At 48.0% G+C, this 23,879-nt stretch overlaps 1 protein-coding gene across 7 annotated transcripts in view; it reads right to left on the reverse strand.

The window, feature by feature from the left end:
- NR1H3 (nuclear receptor subfamily 1 group H member 3) overlaps positions 1 to 23,879 on the reverse strand; it is a 218,731-nt gene that overhangs the window by 169,160 nt on the left and 25,692 nt on the right. For 4 of the 7 annotated variants that reach the window (XM_069221646.1, XM_069221645.1, XM_069221650.1 and 1 more), the window contains exons 2-3: positions 21,983 to 22,046; positions 19,744 to 19,796 (exon numbers count right to left, since the gene is read on the reverse strand). The gene's annotated coding sequence lies outside the window, so the exon portion shown is untranslated. Of the gene's footprint in view, positions 1 to 108; positions 236 to 19,743; positions 19,797 to 21,982; positions 22,047 to 23,879 lie in introns of those variants that run through there. The other 3 variants (XM_069221647.1, XM_069221654.1, XM_069221649.1) reach the window with 3 other exon arrangements.

Genomic DNA, 23,879 nt, shown 5'->3' on the forward strand with positions numbered 1-23,879 from the left:
CGGCCGCCCTGTACCCTGCAACGAAGAACCTGCTGTGCCCTAAGGGTCCTCCACTCCTTGCGGCCTCAACGCTCCATGTAGACCCCAAAGAATTGCATTTAAATTTACCTGTGCAGTGCTTTTCCAAGTGGTCCCCCGCAGCTCCAGAGACTTTTCACCACTGCTCCCGCCGGAACCAGAAACGGCCCGAACTTCTCCACCTGGCACAGTGTGCCCACCGATGACCTCGACCAACCTGCAAAAGAAGAACTTGGTAAACCAATTGTACGATTTTATATGTATTTTAGAAAGTGATCTTCCATTGATTTCTATAGTGCGTAATTATGCACAAAAATACTTTTTTATTAAACTTCAAAAATTCATATCTCAAAAAGTACGTAACCAGTTTTGATAATCTTGATCCTAAAAATTACATAAAAATCTGAAGTATTTTTATAAATTGGTCTCGAGTTATTCCTTTGAGTGCGTGAGTTGCAAGATTGATACCGTGTGTACAACAAATGCTTTGCACGTCTCCAAAACTGGCCTAACTGCTCAACCAAGCTACCTTACAAAATAGAGCATTAGGTGAACTATTTTTTACCTCTGTAAACCAACTTGTGGTTGCCTGGACCCCCTGCACAGTGTGCCTAGTTCTGCACACTACATAGAGGGCAAGCCTCCTACAAACGTTGGCATCCTGGTATATGAAGAACACTTACTTCAAAGAGCTGTAGTTTTTCACCAAAGTTGGTGCAGGAAGTGCTGTTATCTCTCGACACATGTTTCTGGGTTTAGCCCTTCATCAGTAGAGAGCAGAAGTGGCAGAGAAAAGTCATCTGGATTGCTGAAATGCTTCCCAAGTCTTCACACGTCAAAGTACCACTCCACAGACACACATGTGCATCCCATATGAGCTTGTTGGCTTCAGGGACCTTAATAAACACAAGGGGGGGTGGCTGAAATGCTGCTCAAGTCTTCATAGGCCACTGTACCACTCCACAGGTGTATCCGGGGTATGCTTGTCAGCTCATTGGCTCAAGGGAGCCTTTTAAACACGAGGAGGGGGAGCACCCTGCTCTCATCCCAGCACAGTTCACACCATTGCATCTTGGTAAATGCAGAACACTTACATCAAAGATGCTGTAGTTTTTTCACCAAAATAGGTGCAGATAAGGTGCACCCAACCCCTCTTCAGTATATGGAAATCCTTTAGAGACTTGAGGTTCTTCTTCCTTTGCAGGATTACCTCTGTTTTGGCCTTGAGCCAATGCTTCTTCCACTCAACCTTGAGCGCCCGTTGTTCGGCGTCAGTGTCCTCCTCTTCGGAGTCCAAACATCTTTGGATTTGTGCTGGTTTCCTTCACCCTCTCTCATGCACCTACCAAAGTCGAAGGTGCTCCAAAGGTCTGCACCCATCAGTGTCCCTTTGTTTGGACCAGTGCTGCTTTTCTGTTTCTGCTGTCCTTCGACTGTCAAGTGTTTTTACGTTGAGGTAGTCTTTGAGAACTTTGAGTCGGAGCCTTTTGGCTGTTTGGTTACATGATGGTGGTTCCCATGCAGCTCTTCTTGGAACCTCCAGTGTCTTGGTGTCCAATTCCTCTCCCTGTGCCAGTTTTGTGATCTCAAGTCTTCCCTCTTTTTCGTCCCTGGACAGGCCCAACTCCCTCAGGGAAGGTTCCTTCTTCTGGATGTCAGCCGTGGCATAGAGTGACAAGTGCTGCCTCGCCATCAGCACCTTGGGCTGCTCAGGGCTCGCAGTCCTCATTGCTATGGTCCTTTGGAAGTCACAAACTGTAAATTTCTTGCAGATCCTTCTGCGCCAACTTGTATTGACATTTGAGGTAGAATTTCAAGGTGGTATTCTTCTTCTCACCCTGCTGCCGCACCTCCTTTCTCCAGCCACATTTTCCCAGCCGCCGAGTTCCCGTTCGGGGGCAAGAAGGGTTCTCTTCTATGGCTTCAACGCCACTTTTAGCCTTCAATGTTAAATGGTTGTTTTCTGGTCTTTTGTTTGCTGAATTGTGCAACAATCAGTCATTTTCTCTCATTTTCTTCACAGCTCCTCAGGAAGATGTTTCCGTCCTTCCAAACCCAACGGTGGAAAAAATAGTCTGAAGATAGCAACCACGCACAGGAACTTCCAGAGCGCATGTCTGACATCACAGAGAGGATGGCCTTACCACCAAATGAAGGTCAACAATGATGCCCATAAAGAAGAAAAATAAAAGCCAAGAGTTCTGCACCCAATCACTAGATGGCGGAATAATGCACAGGATATGAATTTAAAAAGGAATTCATGCTGTAAAACAGTGGGTGAAGGGGCCGCCCCTTTTGCACAACAGTGTATGAAGAGGAGGACCTACTATACTGCCCCCCGCATGAGTGAGGGTAAAAAGACCTCCATGGCTGTGGCCTGATTGGCAATGAGGAGGACATAACCTGTAGAAGTTCCTTTCTAATCTCCTAATAGAGCCTCTCTCAGAACCCATCCAAGAGAACCAGGATATAAAACCAGCCTCCACCCTCACCCTGGCACCAAAATAATCTCCCAAAACAACCACAGATTGGCAGAGTGGGGGAGAAAAGAAGAGCTGGTGAGACAAACCTAAGGCCGCCATCTTGGGATGGCACGGAAGGAGCACTTTTGAGCCAGGAGGTCAAAGCACATCAGTCTGGGAAGGCCAGATCCTTGTCTTGTTGAAACCTCGCCCGATGAGAAATTAAAAAAAACTCAACAGACACTAGGCCAAGGGGCCAAATCCACCAACTTACCAATGGACAAAGAAGCAAGAGTGGGAGGTGAAGACACTCATGGAGGTGTCAGCATTTACAACCTGGTGCCAGACTAGAGGCCGAGAGCAGCAACAGTATCAACTGCCGAAAAGGCCCCGTCAAGCCTTCATGGTGCCAGGGACACAGGTCCCCCGAATGAAGGCACCAGCACAGTGGGGCTATTCAAGAGAATGATCCAAAGGACCGGCCAAGCCCCTAGAGTGGTCCCCTAGGCTGGTTGTTCAACCCACCAACCCAGAGCACCCTAAACCCTTGCACAGGTACAGGAACTAGTACCGAGCACAGCCTGCTTGCTGGTTGATGACGGGCAGGGCGAGTGTAGAGAAACCAAACAAACTGAGAAACCTGGGCTCTTGGTTCCACGTTGAAGCTGCAACACACCATCAAGCTACTAGGAAGGAGGCAGAACGTAGATGGCAGAAGGAGATCAAGGCACTCATCCAGGCGCTGTTGCCCCATCAAAGTCTGACCCATCATTGAGGCCCGCATGCAGAAAGCAAGTACAGGCCCTCCAAAGACACTGGGAAGCAGTAGGTACCCGAACCACAGAGAGCTCACCCCACATAGCAGAAGCTTCATACTGAGGGATGTCTGCCGCAACAGATAAAGACCAACCAGGTCAGGAGATGTTACTACCCAGCGGAAGAAAAGGCAAAGGGAAAAAAGAGGGACAACAAAGCCATGAAGAACACCAATCACTGGAGCCGATCATCACATAAAACTTTTTATAATGATTCCTGAAACACATTTAAGAAGAGGTTAGAGCTACTCTAGTGGATTTCAAAATCCGCATCTTGCCCTGAATGAAGAAATCCGCAGCTTTAGTCCCAGAGTGCACAATACTAAGACTACACTAGATGCAAAAACAAAAGACCACCATTACCATGGAAACAGAATCTTAAAAACTAGAAACAAGTAACAAGAACTGCTAAAAACTAGCATTTTCAATGCAATGGGTCTCGCATCTGCTCAACTTATTAGCGCTGTAAAGTTCCAACCGGAATTTTATTGCCAAATAAATTGAAAATGAAAACTAATACAGTTTTACATAAGCGAGACAATTTAAAGCACCAAGTTATGAGCATGAGCGTGAAGGAGCACAGAAAGGAAACAGAAGTTCCCTCGCAGTAAAACCTCAGCAGTTGTGCAATTATCCATGTAACAGGGTCGATGTCATGCAAAGCACTCGACTACTGCCCAGCGAGATCATGCTGCATAGGGAACAATAAAAAAAAAAGTCCAGAAGCCATGCGGAAAACATGGAGCCTCGTATGTTTTCAGTAGTTGGCCGGTGCACTCGAGGCGGGCTAAACACCGGAAAAGGCATGATGTATGCATGCCTTTCACAAATTAAATCAAGCGATTTTTAAAAGGCAAGCCCACAAACCAAGGGAACTGATAGGCATGCGGTGGGCATGGTTAAAAGCCCAGAGAGAGATTACAGCAGGCTAGAGCGCTTGCACGCTAAACCCTAAAAAAGAAGACGTTAAAAATAGATAACGGCATAACAACATGTGTATTAAAGGCCTGCCACGAGGAGACTGATCCATGGCTATGGGCCTGATTTAGAGTTTGGCGGAGGGGGTTACTAGTCAGAAATCCCGTCCGCCATTTTACGATTCCATTATAGCCAATGTAGATCGTAACACAGCGAACAGGATATCCGTCATGTTTATGACGGAGTAACCCATCCTCCAAACTCTCAGTCGGGCCCTATGTGAGTAGACTCCTGCACACATTAGGACACGGCTGGAAGCGCCACCTATAACACTCGACCGCATGCTGTCAGTCAATCCAATGTACGGCAGTAGAGACACCCACCAGGCACCTTGACCAGAGTCCACCACTTTGTGAACAAGAAGAGAATGATACACACTAGTAAGAAAGCAGTCTAGCATCACTTACAAGGTATTCATATTGGTTTTCTTTCACAACTTGACAGGGGCAACTCTCAAGCAGTGAAAACATTTGAATGTAGCGACTGCGTCCTCAGCTTGCAGAACAACATATCAGTGTCTCCGTCCATTTTAACTTAAGTTTGAAATCGAAGGGAGAGAGACAGGATTTGTACACTGAAGGAAACTGCTGCCTTTACGGATGGATGTCCAGAACACAGGTGAATGCCCAAGGATCCACCCATAACCGTATCACCCCAGGGCGTGGAAGAGAATAAATTGCAGAAATAGAAGTACAGATTCCTTCACCAGCAGATACTGGGCAAAGCCAAGTCACCAACGATACAGTAGACACAGGACCTGACTAGACAAGAGAGATGATACTCGCAGAGATACTCCTGGGAGGGAAGGCACATTGCAAAGGGAATGACAAGGCGTGGAATCTCACCCATAGGGCCCATAATGCCCATAGTGTATTCAGATACAAAGTCACATCGAATGGCATACTTCACAATCGAGGGTGGGGCGAGGTACATCCATGCAGTTCAGGTCCTAGAATAAGATAGGTACGGGCCATCAGTGGGGACAAAAGTGTTAACCACTTTCTACCCATCGTCAAATCTAATTAGTTTGAAATGTTACATACAAGGGAAGCTTAAAATATGGGGTTCAAGTGAGGGTATAGGTCTGGAGGCAATGCTTGGCAGTCAACATGTCACCAGGAACCCATGTGTCTGAGGATCAAGAGGCCTCCCACCATCCTGTGCATCTGTGGATCAACAGACCCCGCCCATTTGTCTGTGGATTAAGAGTCCATGCCATGCGTTTGTGGATCAAAAGGCCAGGCCCATGCATCTGTGGATCAAGGCGTGACGCCCATGCATCTATGCATCTGTGGATGAAGAGACCACACCCATGCGTCTATGGATCAAGAGCCCATGCATCTTTGGATGAAGAGACCACACCCATGTGTCTATGGATCAAGAGCCCATGCATCTATGGATGAGGAGACCACGTCTATGGATCAAGAGCCCATGCATCTGTGGATGAAGAGACCACACCCATGCATCTATGGATCAAGAGCCCATGTATCTGTGGGTCAAGGCGTGACCCCCATGCATCTATGCATCTGTGGATGAGGAGACCACACCCATGTGTCTATGGATCAAGAGCCCATGCATCTGTGGATGAAGAGACCACACCCAAGCCTCTACGGATCAAGAGCCCATGCATCTGTGGATGAAGAGACCACACCCATGCATCTATGGATCAAGAGCCCATGCATCTGTGGATGAAGAGACCACACCCATGCGTCTACGGATGATGAGCCCATGCATCTGTGGATGAAGAGACCACACCCAAGCGTCTATGGATCAAGAGCCCATGCATCTGTGGATGAAGAGGCCACACCCATGCGTCTATGGATCAAGAACCCATGCATCTGTGGATGAAGAGACCACACCCATGCGTCTATGAATCAAGAGCCCATGCATCTGTGGATGAAGAGACCACACCCAAGCATCTAGGGATGAAGAGCCCATGCATCTGTGGATGAAGAGACCACACCCAAGCATCTATGGATGAAGAGCCCATGCATCTGTGGATAAAGAGACCACACCCATGCGTCTATGGATCAAGAACCCATGCATCTGTGGATGAAGAGGCCACACCCATGCGTCTATGGATCAAGAGCCCATGCATCTGTGGATGACGAGACCACACCCATGCATCTATGGATGAAGAGCCCATGCATCTGTGGATGAAGAGACCACACCCAAGCATCTATGGATGAAGAGCCCATGCATCTGTGGATGAAGAGACCACACCCAATCATCTATGGATGAAGAGCCCATGCATCTGTGGATGAAGAGACCACACCAAGCGTCTATGGATGAAGAGCCCATGCATCTGTGGATGAAGAGACCACGTCCAAGCGTCTATGGATCAAGAGCCCATGCATCTGTGGATGAAGAGACCACACCCAAGCGTCTATGGATCAAGAGCCCATGCATCTGTGGATGAAGAAACCACACCCATGCGTCTATGGATCAAGAACCCATGCATCTGTGGATGAAGAGACCACGCCCAAGAGTCTATGGATCAAGAGCCCATGCATCTGTTTATGAAGAGACCACACCCATGCGTCTATGAATCAAGAACCCGTGCATCTGTGGATGAAGAGACCACACCCAAGCGTCTATGGATCAAGAGCCCATGCATCTGTGGATGAAGAGACCACGTCTATGGATCAAGAGCCCATGCATCTGTGGATGAGGAGACCACGTCTATGGATCAAGAGCCCATGCATCTGTGGATGAAGAGACCACGCCTATGGATCAAGAACCCGTGCATCTGTGGATGAAGAGACCACACCCAAGCGTCTATGGATCAAGAGCCCATGCATCTGTGGATGAAGAGACCACATCTATGAATCAAGAGCCCATGCATCTGTGGATGAGGAGACCACGTCTATGGATCAAGAGCCCATGCATCTGTGGATGAAGAGACCGTACCCAAGCGTCTATGGATCAAGAGCCCATGCATCTGTGGATGAAGAGACCACACCCATGTGTCTATGAATCAAGAGCCCATCCATCTGTGGATGAAGAGACCACACCCAAGCGTCTATGGATCAAGAGCCCATGCATCTGTGGATGAGGAGACCACGTCTATGGATCAAGAGCCCATGCATCTGTGGATAAAGAGACCACGTCTATGGATCAAGAGCCCATGCATCTGTGGATGAGGATACCACGTCTATGGATCAAGAGCCCATGCATCTGTGGATGAAGAGACCACACCCAAGCGTCTATGGATCAAGAGCCCATGCATCTGTGGATGAAGAGACCACACCCAAGCGTCTATGGATGAAGAGCCCATGCATCTGTGGATGAAGAGACCACACCCATGCGTCTATGGATCAAGAACCAATGCATCTGTGGATGAAGAGGCCACACCCATGCGTCTATGGATCAAGAGCCCATGCATCTGTGGATGAAGAGACCACACCCAAGCGTCTATGTCTGAAGAGCCCATGCATCTGTGGATGAAGAGACCACACCCAAGCGTCTATGGATGAAGAGCCCATGCATCTGTGGATGAAGAGACCACACCCATGCGTCTATGGATCAAGAACCCATGCATCTGTGGATGAAGAGGCCACAACCATGCGTCTATGGATCAATAGCCCATGCATCTGTGGATGACGAGACCACACCCATGCATCTATGGATGAAGAGCCCATGCATCTGTGGATGAAGAGCCCATGCATCTGTGGATGAAGAGACCACACCCAAGCGTCTATGGATGAAGGGCCCATGCATCTGTGGATGAGGAGACCACACCCAAGCGTCTATGGATGAAGAGCCCATGCATCTGTGGATGAAGAGACCACGTCCAAGCGTCTATGGATCAAGAGCCCATGCATCTGTGGGTGAAGAGACCACACCCAAGCGTCTATGGATCAAGAGCCCATGCATCTGTGGATGAAGAGACCACACCAAAGCATCTATGGATCAAGAACCCATGCATCTGTGGATGAAGAGACCACACCCATGCGTCTACGGATCAAGAACCCATGCATATGTGGATGAAGAGACCACACCCATGCATCTACGGATCAAGAACCCATGCATATGTGGATGAAGAGACCACGCCCAAACGTCTATGGATCAAGAGCCCCTGCATCTGTGGATGAAGAACCCATGCATCTGTGGATGAAGAGACCACGCCCATGTGTCTATGGATCAAGAGCCCATGCATCTGTGGATGAAGAGACCACACCCATGCATCTATGGATCAAGAGCCCATTCATCTGTGGATGAAGAGACCACGTCTATGGATCAAGAGCCCATGCATCTGTGGATGAAGAGACCACACCCAAGCGTCTATGGATCAAGAGCCCATGCATCTGTGCATGAAGAGACCACACCCATGTATCCGTGGATGTGACGTGAGGGCTTGAGGGAGGGTAAAGTTAGGGTGACATGAGGGTTTGGAAGCAGGCAGGGTTAAAACAAGGTGAAGGTGAATTACAGGTTCAGGTGTGGGAACAGGTGAAAGGAGGGGAGGGTGACTAGAAGATTCAGGTGTAGGTTGAGACCATCTTGCCACAGATGCTTCACTTTTTGGGTATTCCCCAGGCATCAAACTGCATCTGAAAACGTTTCAGCAGTACCTCTGCGTGCTGGTAGGTGGCACCTTTCTGAAGCTTTCCACTACAGAAAGGATGTGCAGGGCCTATATAGGCACCACTTCTGTCCGCTGCATAGGCATCACTCTCACACGCGGTCATTTGCTTTTGAGCGTGTCCATGCCCAGGATGCAGAGTCCCAAAAGCGAACTGGTGTGACCAGTGTGGATATTCCTGGACTTGGGACCTTATTAATGCATAGAGACCGGCCAGAGAACAGGACGATGGGAGGATCGGTGAGGAACCTGCGGCTACTTAGCCTCTACCAGAAAGAGTGTTACCGAAAGTAAGTCACTTTTTCTTCTGATGAGCCTTCTAGCCGCAGATTCCTCACTTTTTAATGGATATCAAAGAAGTGCCTATTTTGAGTTGGGTCTAAGGATGGACTCCGACCATAAAATGCTGCAGGGCAGTGCGAGCCAAGTGCCCCTCTTGGCCAACCTGACTGTCCAGACAATAGTGCTGCATGAACATATGGAGGGACGCCCATGTAGATGCCTGGCAAATGTCCAGGACTGAGGCTCTGTGTGCCAATGCAATGTTGCAGCTTTAGACCTGGCAGAATGAGCACAGAGTCCTCCCACAGGCTGCTTTTTAGCCACTGCATGGCAAATCTTAATGCAGAGCACGACCCAGCGAGAGATGGTTCTCTTCTGCACGGCCTTGCCTTTCGTTCCGGAGAACACCACCAAAAGCTGATCGTCCACCCCATGCTCTTTCATGAGATAGATTTAAAAGCTCAAAGCTCTTTTCGTGTCCAGATGATGGAGTCTTTCCTCCTTCTAAGAGGAGTAATCTGGGAAACAGAACACTGGTAAGATGATGTTCTGACCTACCGGGCATGGCATCACAACTTTAGGCACGAAAGATGCCCATGTCCACAAACCCAGCTAGTCTGGAGGAAGGTGGAGCATGGTGGGTCCACCCAGAGCTTAAAGCCCACTCACATGCTGCACAGATGTTATTGTGACGAAGGGAACTGTCCGGAGGGCGAGAAGCCGCAGGGTGCAGCTGCGAAGCAGCTCAAAGGGAGTGCACATCAGAAACATAAGGAACAAGTGAATGCCCCACTGCGGCATGACAAAGGGAGAGGGAGGAAACAAACGTAAATCTTTCAAAAAGTGTGTAACATCTAGAGCAGAGGTTTACAACTTGAGCTACTTGTGTTCAAGTAAAATCCTCCCAACCTCCTTATATTATTAGAGCTGTAGCTGCAACTGCATCAAACAAGATTACATGAGCGGACACCATGTCCACGATTACCAGCAGTCATCACCTCCGTGCCTTACGCATGGCTGCCAGCAGTGATGTAAGAATGCTCTGCCAGTGTGGGACGCCTCCACACGGGTAATATGTGACAGCTGTACTGCGTTGCCCCTAGCACCAAGTTAATAATAATAATAATATTCTCCCAAACACCATTAGACTTTTATCACTCAAATATCAGCTTTAAATATATTTTGGAAATTCAACTTTTTTTCTCCAAATATCAGTTTATTAATTCTGAAATTACACAGATTTTTGTTTCAAATACGCTCTTTTCAATTGTGTTAAATATTTATTAATTCAACCAAGCAAATGCTTCTAATTTTGAGCCAGATGTTCAACCCTTTGTGTTTGCGACTCACAATTTGCATTTTTTTCCGACTCGCAAATTGAGAATCGCAAATACTGATGTACAATAATGTCTGAGACCCTGTTTCCAATTCCCAAATGGGTCGCCAGGGACTTGCTTCATTAATATTTATGAGGCAGGTCGCAATTTGCGACCCATTGGGAATGGTCTGCACTCACAGGGATGGTGGCCTGCTGGGGTCTGTGGACCACCATGGCTGTGACTGCTTTTTAAGTAAAGCATTTTTTTTAATGCAGCCTGTTTTCCTTAAAGTAAAACGGGATGCATTTCAAAAATAAAAGTGAAAAAAAATGTAATTTTTTTTAATGGCCACTTGTCCATGGGATAACTGCCTGCTCTGAAAAAACTTTGGCAATCCCATTCACAAATGGAAATGGGCTGCTAGGGTACCCCTTCCTGTTTGCGGATGGGTTACTGCCTCCTTCAAAAGTCGGTAAAGTATGAATGTTTTGCAACTGCATTCCTGGTCGCAAAACATTCCTACATACCAGTGTGAATTGCTATTAGGAAGGGACGTCTTTTACACGCCCCTTCCTAATAGCGAATCGAAAGCCCTAATTTGCAAGTCAGTAATAGCTACAGACTGGCAAAATAGGGTTGGTACACAGGGAAATGCATTTTACTGGTTGCACACGGCTCAGTGGGCATACAGGAGTCCAGAGCTCCACTCAAGGTGGAGATGCCATGTAAATTCCAATGAGCAGAAGTGCTGACTCTGGGGGGATTAGGGAACGTGTTGGGGTTAATCTTACTCGCAGTCGCCTGCACCACCAAGCTTTCAGGTGTGGGGCGTTGAGATAAAAACACAGGGTTGCCAGGGTCAGGCAGGGGCATCGTGCCATCTGGCAGTTGACCAGGGAGCCAGATAAAGGGTTGGCCCATGCCCTCAACAAAGTAATGGCCAAGTTAAATGGAAAGAGGGGCTCAGTGGTTGTTTGTCCCAGCTGAAGGACTTCTGTAAGATCACTGGCATTGACCTCCAAGGTGGGGAGCTGGAGGCCAAGGACTCTGGCCACCCTACACCTTACCATGGCCGAAGAAGCACTCTCCTAAGTGGCAGGATCAGGGGGCAAGAATAGCCCCCACGCGGGGGAGGTATAAAGACCACAGGCTCCTCCTGCAGGTCATCATTCCAATTCTCCTTGTGATAAGGTTTGGCAATCTCATTACCTGCATCATAGTCATTGTCCTAATCTGTGCCAAACCGGGAATGCTGGGCGTGGGTTCGTCTTGGTGAAGCCTGATCTAGCTGAAGAAGCGGGGTCTGTATGCCGGCGGCCCAACACAGAAACCGACGCAGACTCTGCATCACAGAGGACAACGGCGGCCTCCTCTTGCTGCATCAATGGCGTCGACATTGGTGGAGACATACCAAGGACCGGTGTGGACGTGGCGCCGGAGGCAGAGTTAAGAGTGGAGCTGGCCTCTGTGGGGCTCAGAGGGTTCACCGGGTGTTCAGGCCAAACCCGCCAGCAGTAATTCAGGTGGACGACGTCTTGGCTCTGTGGGGCCCACAGGCGCACCAGAGAGAGCTGACAGGGATCCAAACAGTCAGGGCATGGCCTTGCAGAACTCTTCGATCGGTTTAGGAGTGGGGGACAGCTACAGAAACTGAGGTGGTGCTGGAATAAGTTGCAGATTCTGATCTGAAGTCGAACGACTTCTAGAGCAAGATCGAGATGTATGACACCACCCAGCGCCTTCTCAAGTGAGTATGAGTAAGGGAAGGGCTGAGGCCTTCTTAGATTTCTTATGGTTTTTCTTCAACTTAACCAAGGACTTTGACTGAGATGAAGAGCAACTTCTGGAAAGAATTCTGCAACTTCTGGGTTTCAAATGAGACTGGGACCGAACTTTTGACTTGGATCAGTCTTTTTTTGCAGCATTATGGTGCTTGGTGATGTAGGGTTTCGCCTAGAGCTCTCGTATGACCATCGGGTCCTTTGACATGCAGTCATTGCAGGCCCTAGGGTCGTGGCTCTACCCAAGGAACCACAGGCAAATGTGATGAGAAACCGTCACAGACGTTTGTTTGGAACAGCCTCGAAGGGCTTAAAACCTGTGGGGCTGTCACATGTGCTTTGTACACTGTAAAATACTACTGAGGTTGTGGTCAAGGAGGTGAGAGGCAGCTCCGTGGACAGTGGTGCAGAAACAAAGGAACTGATGTCAACGTGTGGACGCACGTCATTTCCGGAGGGGAAAAGCTTCAGAGCGGAGCCACACGGTGCCACCTACTGGTGCGCTGAGATACTGCTGAAAAGTTTACAGATTCATTCGGATGCCTGGAGAATATCAAAAGGTGAGGAATCTATGGTTAGACGTCCCTATTAGAACAATGTACCATGTTATGAGTATGGTATGGCGTGTTATTGAGACGTACCACCTATGAACTACTACAGCACATATACATATACATGTAGGCGAGCAGCGAATCATCATTTAGTACAATTTAAAAACATGTAACTTACACTGACTTTCCCAAATTGGGTAGGAAGGCAGCATTACAGAGAATGCAACCCAAACCAGGACAAATCATTAACAAACGCACTCTTAGTGAATGCAGCAACATGAAAATCTTTATTAAAATTTCATAAATTGTATTGTCATGCAGGCCGGAAAAACTGACCTTAAAAAAGCTACTTATGGGAAAGTGGCATTTAGAAAAATCTAGAAAGCAAACAACAAGCAGGAGGCGTGACGGGCTCAAGATGAAAAAGCGAAAACTAAGAGGCAAAAAAGACGCTAAAAACACATAAAAGAGCGGCATAGGTGTGTGTAAAAAGAACATGTAAACAAACAATACACACCCACAACAAAAATGACCGTAACCCAAGTGCAAGTAGCGCGGAAGAACACTAATCAAGAAATCAATCAGTACTTGGTTCATGCTCCGGGAAGAAAACAAAAACAGGAAGTGAAGCCGACATGAGCAGACACGCTCACCAATGAACAGGAGCAAAATAAGAGTGACAATCAAGCCAACCAATGGAATGTAATGGGAGGGCTGAAAGCTCCGTTCACCAGAATTCACCAAAGTTCCTCTGCACCTCTCTCTTCGACTTCTGCCAAGAATCAACCTCTGACTGCTACAGGACGCCTGCAAAACTGCAACAAAGTAGCAAGAAGACTACCAGCAACATTGTAGCGCCTAATCCTAATGGCTTTCTTGACTGTTTCCTGGTGGTGCATTCTTTGGGGGCTGCCTGCCTTCATCCTGCATTGGAAGCCACGAAGAAATCTCCCGTGGGTTGACGGAGTCTTCCCCCTGCTTCAGCAGGCACCAAACTTCAGCTTCACCGGTCCTCTGGGTCCCCTCCTCCTGGAACCCCAATACCCTGGGTACCTAAGTACTATATACTAGGGAATTATAAGGGTGTTCCAGTGTGCCAATTGAAATTGGTAAAAGTGGTCACTAGCCTATAGTGACAAATTTAAAGGCAGAGAGAGCATGAGCACTGAGGTTCTGGTTAGAAGAGCCTCAGTGACACAGTTAGTCACTACACAGGTATACACATTCAGGCCACAAACTATGAGCACTGGGGTCCTGGCTAGCAGGATCCCAGTGAGACAGGCAAAACACACTGACATATACTCACAAACAGGCCAAAAGTGGGGGTAACAATCCTAGAAAGAGGCTACTTTCCTACACAAACCCCCCCCTAAACGAAGGACAATAAGGCTAACCTTGGCCAGCTGAGTCTTTATTGTCTAAGTGGTGATAAGTGGAGAGTAGCTCTGCAATAGATTTCGTTACTCCCTTCATCATCCACTGTATCGTTACCTCCCTGTGGGCATATGAACCACCCTGTTTGTTGGAGTTTTTCTTTAGCTAACCAGCAGTGTGAGGGTATATTCTCAGAGTTCCTATTAGTATGTTTTAGTTAAGAGCAGTGGGAATTGTCCACTGGACCTATTTCTAGTGATGAGAATGCCAGACAGGGTTGCTGTCTCAGTAAAGCCATAGCTGGGCAAAAGGTTTGTCCATATGGCTGGAAGAGAGAACAGGGATGCTGTTTCTCTTTAGTTGGAACAGGGCAGGGATGATATCCTATGAGCTCCATACTAGGGCAGGGCTGCTGTCCTAAGTGTTCTGAGGTAGTGCAGGGCTGTTGCACTAAAGTTTCTCTGGGAGGGTTGGATGGATTCTCCATATTTATTAAAATGGTGGAGTTTTGCACATCTGATTTAGAAATTCCACAGAGAGGTACTTTTACCTCTGGGAGTCCAGCTGTGGTAGCTGGGGGCTCCTTTGACACAGGTGCCACCCCAGGAGAGGTTTCTCCCACCACAGGAATGGTATCCTCAGTGGCAGGGTGGGATACCTTTTTCAGCTGTTGGTGGAGAGGGATCCTGAGATTTCAGGTCTTTTTCTCTCCTTTGTTTTTTCATTTCAGCCGAAATGAGAGGAAGCACTTCCTCAGGGATACCCAGTATGGCTGCATGGGTATTAAACTCTACCTCAGCCCAACCTGAGGCCTCTAGGAGATTACCTAACCAGCAGTGTGAGGGTATATTCTCAGAGTTCCTATTAGTATGTTTTAGTTTAGAGCAGTGGGAATTGTCCACTGGACCTATTTCTAGTGATGAGAATGCCAGACAGGGTTGCTGTCTCAGTAAAGCCATAGCTGGGCAAAAGGTTTGTCCATATGGCTGGAAGAGAGAACAGGGATGCTGTTTCTCTTTAGTTGGAGCAGGGCAGGGATGATATCCTATGAGCTCCATACTAGGGCAGGGCTGCTGTCCTAAGTGTTCTGAGGTAGTGCAGGGCTGTTGCACTAAAGTTTCTCTGGGAGGGTTGGATGGATTCTCCATATTTATTAAAATGGTGGAGTTTTGCACATCTGATTTAGAAATTCCACAGAGAGGTACTTTTACCTCTGGGAGTCCAGCTGTGGTAGCTGGGGGCTCCTTTGACACAGGTGCCACCCCAGGAGAGGTTTCTCCCACCACAGGAATGGTATCCTCAGTGGCAGGGTGGGATACCTTTTTCAGCTGTTGGTGGAGAAGGATCCTGAGATTTCAGGTCTTTTTCTCTCCTTTGTTTTTTTCATTTCAGCCGAAATGAGAGGAAGCACTTCCTCGGGGATACCCAGTATGGCTGCATGGGTATTAAACTCTACCTCAGCCCAACCTGAGGCCTCTAGGAGATTACCTAAAAGACAATCTACAGGTAAGCTAGGTGACACCACCACCTGCTTTGGGCCAGTAACTCTACCCCAACTAAACTGAACTATAACTAAGGGGAGGAACTGAGTGGAGTTATGGAAATCAATAATCTTGTACTGTTGTCCAATGAGGTGTTGTGCAGGAGACACTAGGTTTTCAGTTACCAAAGTAATACTGGCACCTGTTTCCCTGTAGGCCTGGGCCTCAACACCATTTATTGAAACTGTCTGCCTGTACTTATCCATTGTAAGGGGACAAGCAGCCAGTGTGGTAAGGCCAATGCCACTAGGTGTGACAGAAACTGTCTTGGGACTGACTACCCCAGTTTCTATGATGGACCCATAAGTGAACCCAACTACACCCTTTGCTTGACTGTTGCCAGCAGTCCCACCACTAGTACCACTACTGCTAGGGGCACTAGAGCTTGATGTATTAGTGGTGGTAGGCTCAGGGGGTTTACCTGGACAGGACTTATCCCCTGGCCTATGGCCTTTATTTGTACACACATAGCACCAAGGCTTTTTAGTGTGTGCGGATTGTGAAGAAGAGGAAATTAAAACAGTGCTCATAAGGAAGATATTCATAGGATTAGGGTGCTCACAGTAAGTCCACTTAGTAATGATACAAGGTATTTCTGGCACGGTGCTCCTGGCAAGAGGATCTTCCTTAATCCTCCAATGTTTCAAAGGAAACTATCAGTGAAAAACAGATGTCAGGGCACTCATGAATCCATAATTAGAAGTTAAGGATGTATCCAAGCCTCATTGTATATTGACAACAACCTCACGTAGATCTCAAAGTCCACTTTATTCATATAGTATAATGTTCAACATAAAAAGGTCATCCTTGAAATCAAAGCCTTGTGTAGTAATCACGGCCAATATTCCAATAATCACCACAGCCACAGCCAACACGTGTTTCATCCTTTGAGAAAATGTTCTCTTAAGGACTTCATCAGGGCTGAAAATAAATGAGAGCAATGTCTATATATGTCATGTACATCCATGGTTATGAGCAGAACACGACCAATTCAAAAAGTGGCAATAGTGAGAAAAGAAAAACATGTTATATTGTGCCTTATGTGATATGTATGACAATAATGAAAACTAAAATATATCATACACAAAACAGACCAACATGTATGAATACCAGGGAATGCCCAAGTCAGTTAAATATTGGAGCCTTAACATAAGAGCACCCAGTGCAATGTCAATAAGTGCCAAAGTCCATAGAGTAAAGTGTGCACGTCTCCATCAGAGAGCCACAATGAAGTAGAACCTATTGTGAGTATAAGGATAAAACCCGGGGTAATGTGAAGATTAATGCTAATCCCTCCAAAAAGCACAAATTCGTTGAAAGGGAAAAACGATTGATAGCCGATAGTATAACCTCCAACAACTCATCCAGGCCCTACCTTAATTGCAGTTTGCAATGTTAAGTGCAAATAATCCTCTAATAAACTGCAATACCTGCAGAAACAGAAAGTACACTCTGTAGTTTTAAAATACACCTATAATGTCCGGGATACATGACCGCCACCAAAATAACTAGATACAGACAAGGCAAATAAGCCCCAACTAACCTTTGCATAATATAATCAATCCACAGTTAATAACGATTCGAAGTAATCTCCATTCGTACCTAGAGTAAAGTAAATATTAAAAAAGACATCTATGTGGTAAGCCCAAACCACGTAAGTAAAAAAGTCAGAAATCTGTGTAGTATGAAATAAACTAAACGAAAATATCTAAGTCATACCAAACTTATTACGGTCACTCACCTATCTAAGTAATGGTTATCAGAGTATAGGTGGGGAACCTCAACGCGGTCAAATCATCCCGCAGCATTCCCAGTAACAATGAACAATGTCGAAGCCGACCGACCGGGGAAGATTCTTTTTACAGCGTCACCGCGTTGATTGCTAAGAAAATGGAAAGGGGACTAAAATAACAAAAACGGGCGCCATCTTGGAAGTATATAGTTATTGGATTATGAAGACAGCAACTTCAACGATGTGAAAATCGAGCGGACCTCTATTAAATGCGAAGGACGAGATAACACTGAGTATATATCATAGTGAAAGGTGAAAAGGCCCTAATCTGTCAAGAAAACTATCGATAAAGCAACCACTTGGTTGTTGGCAAAATAGCACCACACGTAGTAGATGTTAAAAAATGCCACCCCATGTAAGAGTCTTAGAAACCTTAATGTCAATACTAACCACCGACCCAAACAAATTAGTCAACACGCCATTATTAGTCAAACTGACGAAATATGTTATACAGTAATACAAAAAAAAAAGTGAGATATTCGAAAGTAACACAAAAAAAAGGGTTAATGGGACAGACCCCATGTAACCTTATATGGCAAGTAAAGACAAGTAGAGTATTGTGTTTTCTTGTGATATAGTGCTATATGATATAAGTGGTATAGTAGGAGCTTTGCATGTCTCCTAGCTCAGCCTAAGCTGCTCTGCTATAGCTACCTCTATCAGCCTAAGCTGCTAGAACACTACTAATCTAAGCTACCTTCTATCAGCCTAAGCTGCTAGAACACTACTACTCTACTAATAAGGGGTAACTGGACCTGGCACATGGTGTAAGTACCATCTGGTACTCACTATAAGCCCGGCCAGCCTCCTTCAGTGTTGTACAGCTACTTTAGCCATATTTCTGACATGTTATTTTAGCAAACTAGGCCTGCCATAGTGCACTTTAGCCCAGTTACATTTTATTCAGCATCGCTTTGTTTTTCTAGCAATAGCCACATTTGCGGTGCACATCGGCAATTGTGCAATAATCCATGTAGCAGGGTCAATCTGCAAGGAGAGAACAAAACTGACATCAAGGGATCAAGGGTTAAAAGCCGACAGATAGATAATAAAATGTCGGCAAGCGCTTGCATGCTCGATCTAATTATCAGAAACTAAATATACGTAAGTACAGAGAGAAACATCCAAACAAACACCATAAAACAACGAGAGCTATATATTATGAAAGAGGATCTTTCAGCAGTGTCCCTGCCAGGAGAAGAGAAGGTTTGTAAGTTATTGCCCAGTTAGTGTAGAGCTGATAATATTACTGTAGTTATGAAGATAGGAGCTGCAAATGGTAACGAATGACAGGCGGGGCAATTTCAAAGTTTTGGTCTGAGTTGCAACACAAAAATGTCCCTCTTAAGGGTGAGAATGAGGGTTGTCTCGGTGCACCCACAGTTCTGTTACTGAAGGACTATGAAGGTCATTGTATTAATGCTAAGATTACCAGGATGGAGGGATAGGAGGCAGATAGACCCACTTGTTCTGGGAAGGCTGTGGGAAGTGGGGGGGAGGGTTGAAACAGAGTTTTAAATGCTTCTGAGCCTGAAAACCTCCCCTAAACTCTGCCAATTCTTTCATAAGCGCCGCGAGGCCCTCACAGGTGATTTCCCGTGCTCTATAAATGTTTGAGTGATTGATAAGATGACATTTTCTGTTACTTGTTTAACTACATTTAAGAGGAGCACGTAAACAATGTTCTTTGAGCCTCACAGGATGACAAACCCTGCAGCTCATCCCATCGGATTAGAAAAAGTACTTTGCACTCATAAATAAAAGCAAAATCTAGTTTCACCAATATTCTGATCACACACAACTCTAACCCGAAGTCTGCTCTGCTCCAGACATCCATCTCTTCAAACACATCCTGAACCTCACCTAGACCATGATGTCCAGCCCTGAAGCTCAACCCAACCAAGGCAGACTTCAGGTCATTTGCACAGCGAGAAGAAACAGTCCAAACGCGCCTCAATGACATGAATACTGATAAATTCAAACCACAACTTTCAGCGAAAGCCAAGTCACTTGGAGTCCCCTTGGTCACCAACCTCAGCCTCAAGGAACTCGATGCCAAAAAAAGACAGCCTGGTACCAGCTCTCACATCTAACGAAAGAACAACCGTTCCTTTTAAGAGGGCGACTACAGAACTTCTGTTCAAGCACTCGTACTCTCACATCTGGATGCTGGCGACACCCTGCTCCAAGGCCCCCCAGACTCCACACTGGCACCCGTAGGTGCATTCTGAGAGCAAACACTTACCTGCTAACGTGGATCCGTGACACAAGGCACCTGGAGTAGGTTCCACGAAGGAACTAGAGTGAGAAAAACCACAAAGGAGTAAGGATAGGATGGACTGCACAGAAAGAGAAAAGCACAAGAAAGAAGCAGGAGGAGGTAGAAAGTGAGGAAGGACTAAAGAGATAGATTTTCTCTAAACAGGAGGAGAAGGTGCAGAGCTGAGGGGAGTAGTGGCAACAGAGGAAGGAGGAGATGAGAGGAGGAGTGACGACAGAGGAAGGAGGAGGAGATGAGGGCAGGAGTGGTGACAGAGGAAGGAGGAGGAGATGAGGGGAGGAGTGGCGACAGAGGAAGGAGGAGATGAGAGGAAGAGTGACGACAGAGGAAGGAGGAGGAGATGAGGGCAGGAGTGGCGACAGAGGACGGAGGAGGAGATGAGGGGAGGAGTGGCGACAGAGGAAGGAGGAGGAGATGAGGGGAGGAGTGGCGACAGAGGAAGGAGGAGGAGACGAGGGGAGGAGTGGCGACAGAGGAAGGAGGAGGAGACGAGGGGAGGAGTGGCGACAGAGGAAGGAGGAGGAGACGAGGGGAGGAGTGGTGACAGAGGAAGGAGGAGATGAGAGGAGGAGTGACAACAGAGGAAGGAGGAGGAGATGAGAGGAGGAGTGACGACAGAGGAAGGAGGAGGAGACGAGGGCAGGAGCGGTAACAGATGAAGGAGAAGGAGACAAGGGGAGGAGTGGCGACAGAGGAAGGAGAAAGAGATGAGGGGAGGAGTGGCAGAGGAAGGAGGAGGAGACGAGGGGAGGAGTGGCGACAGAGGAAGGAGGAGGAGATGAGGGGAGGAGTGGCGACAGAGGAAGGAGGAGGCGACGAGGGCAGGAGCGGTAACAGAGGAAGGAGAAGGAGACAAGGGGAGGAGTGGCGACAGAGGAAGGAGAAGGAGATGAGGGGAGGAGTGGCAGAGGAAGGAGGAGGAGATGAGGGGAGGAGTGGTGACAGAGGAAGGAGGAGGAGACGAGGGGAGGAGTGGTGACAGAGGAAGGAGGAGGAGATGAGGGGAGGAGTGGCGACAGAGGAAGGAGGAGGAGATGAGGGGAGGAGTGGTGACAGAGGAAGGAGGAGGAGATGAGGGGAGGAGTGGCGACAGAGGAAGGAGGAGGAGATGAGAGGAGGAGTGACAACAGAGGAAGGAGGAGGAGATGAGAGGAGGAGTGACGACAGAGGAAGGAGGAGGAGACGAGGGCAGGAGCGGTAACAGAGGAAGGAGAAGGAGACAAGGGGAGGAGTGGCGACAGAGGAAGGAGAAGGAGATGAGCGGAGGAGTGGCAGAGGAAGGAGGAGGAGATGAGGGGAGGAGTGGTGACAGAGGAAGGAGGAGGAGACGAGGGGAGGAGTGGTGACAGAGGAAGGAGGAGGAGATGAGGGGAGGAGTGGCGACAGAGGAAGGAGGAGGAGATGAGGGGAGGAGTGGTGACAGAGGAAGGAGGAGGAGACGAGGGGAGGAGTGGAAGGAGATGAGGGGAGGAGTGGCGACAGAGGAAGGAGAAGGAGATGAGGGGAGGGGTGGCATCAGAGGAAGGAGGAGGAGATGAGGGGAGGAGTGGCGACAGAGGAAGGAGCTGATGGGAGGAGTGGCGACAGAGGAAGGAGCTGATGGGAGGAGCTGATGGGAGGAGTGGCGACAGAGGAAGGAGGAGGAGATGGCATAGAAGAGTGGAGTCAGGCGCAGGACGAGGCCACAAGGTGGCACCCCAAGGAAGCAGGGGAGCAAGAGAAAGGCAGAAGCTGGGGTGTGGCACCAACGGCATGGCGGTGGCCGCTGGGGACACCGAACGAGGCGGAAGAAGGCGGTAAGCCGGGTGAGTGGTCTGAGGAGTGGTGACTGCCTTCAGGGAAGGCCAAGCCAGAAGGACCCACACAATACCAGGGGACTGTGGCCCCGTCAGGTGACAGGAAGAAAGATGCATGGGGGCAGAAGAGGAATCAGACAGTCCCTTCCCTCTCACGACAGACTACCAGCGGTTTTCCCTCATAAAAGGGAGGTACAAACAGCATTTCAAACCACTGAGTATTTAAAACTGCACACTGAAATAATAAGTTTGGGATGTAATGAAGGTTTTTTGCTATGGTTTTTCAATGTTTTTCAAAACGTTCCCCTTGAGTACAAAGGTGGCAAAGACCGGAATAAAGAAAGATTATTCCGTTTTTAGACTAAGGAGCACAGAATGTTTAATTGTAATCACGCAGCATTACTCACCTACTATTGTTTTGTTTTTTACTTTGAGGGATGCTGCCTGGAAGGAGGAACGACCTTACACCAGCTGTGAGGAAAAAAGACAATCAGCACAGAAAGTATTTTCTTAGGTTTAGTCAAGGTAAGTATTGCTTACGCAGAAACAAAAACAACAACAACGTTACTAAACCTCAGACTTACAGATCTAACCTAGTTTCCATATACATTAAACCCTATCCCTGAACAGGAATGAGACACAGCACATCTCATCCAGAGCCTGAAGAAACATGATCCCACCACCCTCATCCTGATGGAAGTCTATTGGCTGCCCTTGCTGTCCCGCACCATCTTTAGGACCAGTTGCATCATTTACAAAGCCATCACAACCAGCATCTCCCGCTTATCGTCCAGACAAGCTCACCATCTCAGGTGGGTCTCCACACCCGCACCCAGGACACCATCAGACTGCAGACCAAGAAGTATAAAAAAGGGAGAAAAATAGGCAGTGGGCATTCCCAACTGAGCATCCAGGATCTGGAACAACATCACCATATCCATCCGGACCACACCAACGCTGCTTCAATTTAGAAAGTTTTAGACTTGCCTCTTAAGAACATAACCTCAGAATACATTAACAACCCCGGGCACGGCTTAGGCAGCCAGTTGTCGGGCACCCCTTTCTGAGTTCCCGTGGAAGGAGCGGTGGGCCTGAGTGGATCCGCTGGAGGTCCCTGCAGACAGTCCTAAAGGAGCAGTGGCTTTGGTGAGTGGTCCTGGCACGAGCGAGCAGCGACAGAGGCAATCTGTGGTTCTGGAGGCTGGGAGGCTTCACCTGCCTTCTCCTCCCCAGTGGGGGCTATTACGGATTGGAGCCGGCGTGGGCCCAGATGTGAGGGTCCTGGTGCCCAGCTGGCTTCCACCCAGACCCCCTCATACTCCTGGCTCACACAGGGGTTCGCCCACCGCAGATTGGCCCTTGAGTGCTCGTGCCCACTATACTGAGGGGATCTTCTTCTCTGCCACTGGAGGGGGTGAGAAGGAGCCCTCCTCTCCCCTTGAGTATTAAGACCTCCATCAACACCAAGGGTGGGTGCTGCAGGTGGTGACACAGGGTCCTAGGAAGGTTTAACCACCCAAGCCACTAAACATGGTTGCGAGATAAGCCGGCCTTGTCTCAAAGTCAATTGAAGATCGACAAACTCACTGTCCCAGCCTCTGAGGCCCCCAAACACTCTGACAACACTGTGGACCCTACAGGCTCCAGAGCAATCCTGCACACCATCCGTGCATCACAGGCAGTACTAGAAAAGAATACTGGAAAAGTGGGCACCACTGAGTCCCTGCTGGGCGAGGACCTGCGTAACATGGTGGAGAGTGTATCCGCGGCAGAGGGGCCTATTTCTGAGTTGGAGGACACCGCGCAAGAACATACCAGTGAAGTGTCAGGGCTCACTGCCATGTCACAGGACTTGGAAGCACAGGCCAAAGATGCTGAAGGCTCTGCCAAGCGGCACAATCTTCAATTGATAACATTTCCTGAGGTGTCAGCGGGCTCGTCCCCGGAGAGCTTCCAGGAGTGCTGGATTAATGATTAGATGCCATCGGACCTACTGACACCATGTTTCATTATTGAGAGAGCTCATAGATCCTTGGCGGCGAAACCACTGCCTGGGGCCCACCCATCCCACGATCGATGAGTATTGAACTTCAAGGGTAGGGTCGTGATCCATCAGGTACCCACAGGGCGGAATCCCTAATGTCCCATTCTTCTATGATCATGGTCTTTCCAGAGTAGGCCTGGTGGGTCTAACGCAACACAAACCTTTGCAAGAACTACAGGCCTTGAACTAGGGTTTATGCTCCTTCTCCTCACCACACTCAAAGTGATTCATAATTCCAAGACTTTCTTTTTTGAGACCGG

This window comes from Pleurodeles waltl, chromosome 3_1 (assembly GCF_031143425.1).
Source record: "Pleurodeles waltl isolate 20211129_DDA chromosome 3_1, aPleWal1.hap1.20221129, whole genome shotgun sequence".
NCBI classification, from domain to species: Eukaryota; Metazoa; Chordata; class Amphibia; order Caudata; family Salamandridae; genus Pleurodeles; species Pleurodeles waltl.